Source organism: Octodon degus, unplaced genomic scaffold, assembly GCF_000260255.1.
Source record: "Octodon degus isolate 3935 unplaced genomic scaffold, OctDeg1.0 scaffold00411, whole genome shotgun sequence".
Classification (NCBI taxonomy): Eukaryota; Metazoa; Chordata; class Mammalia; order Rodentia; family Octodontidae; genus Octodon; species Octodon degus.
In genome coordinates, this window is record NW_004524987.1 from 392,875 (window position 1) to 395,293 (window position 2,419).

Here is a 2,419-nt window from a genome sequence, read left to right on the forward strand (position 1 = left end):
AATTCTACATTTGCCATGTCATGTCACTAGCTTCTAGAGAGTCATAATTGCTGCTTCTAATTCTTCATCCTTCTTCTGTGATCTCATAATGATCCTACTTGATGTTCCTATAAGAAGTAGCAGCTCTCAACAAACACTGCCACCTCAGAGATAAAGGTTTGAGGAGAAAATAGGAAAACTTTAAGCTTTCACTTTTGTTCCAGAAGGCAAGAAAGGTACCCACTGTCACAGTCCAGGATGACCAAGAGCAGTGCTGGCCAGAGACTCATTGCAAAATCTCATAAGCAGCCACTATCTGAAAGCTTCCTCCAAAAACAAAGCCAAAATCATATCAGAGATTGGCTAGGGCTCAATATGGTTTACCTTCCAGCCCAGAAACCATGATATAAGCCAAGAAGTTTCTTTAGGGTGTGGCCTATGTTGTAATAGAGGTGAGAGTTCCTGTTTTGTTGTTTCATTAGAGCCGTTGTGGTGACATTAGTCCTGAGATTTATTTGTCATCAGGCACATAGACTGTAATAAGGCAAATGACTACATGCTGCAGTCATGGACCTCTCCAAGAAAGCGGGCATGTCAGGATGTGTGGAGGGTAATGAGGACCAGATGAGGTCCAGTAGGTCCTGATTATCTCCCTCTGTCAGGTGCTGGGCTCTTCTTCCTACTCCCAGCTCCTCTCTTCCTCTTCTTATCTAAATCCAGGACTGGTAAAGGGGCCAGTTAAAGCAGGTTGAGGGAAGGGAAATGTTGTATTTCTTTTTCCTCCCATGAACTCTAGATCTGAATAACGGAAAGGTCAGGACCAAGGAGAAAAAGGGGAGAACTGATGAGCTACGGACAGGCCAAATCCCCAATTACTTCCATCTACTGGTGTGATAAGTGAATTTGAGGCCCATACTTCTAACTGCATCAGCCCTCGGAATCCCTGAGCTCTTGACTTGGGGTGTAGAGAAAATTGTTCATGAACCCTCAAAAGTGCTCAGTGTCAGACCTGGACACCTGGAACAGGGCCAAAAAGCAGAGAGTACAGAGACCTCTCCAGGCATCTTTCTACGGAAAGAGAGTTGGACCTTTGAGGACTCATGTCATCACAGATGTTTCAGTGTAAATAGTACCTCAAGTAAAAACAAAGTCACCTCAAATCCCTTCCCAGATCCCACATCACTTAGATAAATAAAGGAACATAAAATATAATACTTTGATGATGTGGACTTGCCTGGTAGTACAGAAAAGCAAGTCTTATGGGAGACAGTGTATCCTGTTACACAAGAGGATTATACTGTGCTTAAGGATAGAGACTACATATTTCTTTATATAAATGCGTCTATATGTATAGCTTCTACCTAGAACAACTGGGCTTACTTCTTCAGTTTAGTCCTTCTCCAGAGGTCTAGCTGATCAGACTCCAAGGTGGTCATGCCAAAGACCTGGTAGAATTTTTTCTGGGACAAGTGACATTCTATATGGGTGTGTTTACTTCCTTGGGATATCAGTGTTTTCCTCCGGTTTTCACCAGCAGCAGTTCATAAGGGTAGACTTATTCTGCCATGCCCCTATTGACTGTGCCCATGCTGTTGTAGTGGTAAAGGTCTGCACTGGGGATCCTGTATAGCTCCTTTTTGTATAGGCAGGCAGGGAGGCAGATTTGGAGATGAGATTGTAGTCTTTGAGGGATGTACATAGTAGGCTGCAATGCCTCGAGGATAGTAGTGATGTTCTCAGGAAAGGTATAAGGATCTTCATAGGAACTCAACCTGACTTTCACCTCATTCTTTAGAATCAGCTGGCCAATTCCACTCTGGAGCTTGTGCTTGTTGTATTAAAGTAGTCCTCTTTTCCTTCAGATTATAACCTTATGGCTCAGGGTACTTTGGGAGACAGATGATAGGTCCAATATTCAGACTCTGCAACACAGTAGCAGTCTGGCAAGTAGACTGGACTGGCCTGAAGGTCTGGCTAATGTCTTCACTTGTTTTGCTCATAGTTGTTGTAGACAACCACCATGATGTTTGGAGATCTGAGGTTTCCAGTAAATGTTATTTTCTACAGCTGAGCTGTAGTAGTGGTGCAGTGAGTGAGAGAAGGTGGAAGACATGCCTTGCTGGTTTTAGGTGAAAGAGTTGTTGTGGCCCAGGCTGAGGTCCAGGTTCTCATAGATGTTGTAGATGACTCTTTTGGGTGATCTCATGCTGGGTCTGGGGGCTGAGGTGAAGTTTCATATGTTCATTGCTCCTTTTTTTTCTGCTCAGGTTGGCTGTTTTCAGATGGGATATCAAACCTCACATGTGAGATCTCTCTCTTCTTCTGTGAACATCTGGTGGCATCATACATATCTGGTACAGGTGGGATAGCAGTGCTTTTCTTCTGTCTCCAAGACTCTGCCTCTGTTGTGTTAGTCTCAAGCTTCAAATTTATTTTTATT

At 43.5% G+C, this 2,419-nt stretch overlaps 1 pseudogene; it reads right to left on the bottom strand.

The window, feature by feature from the left end:
• Positions 1–1,340: 1,340 nt before the first annotated feature.
• LOC101584804 overlaps positions 1,341–2,419 on the bottom strand; it is a 2,184-nt pseudogene continuing 1,105 nt past the window's right edge.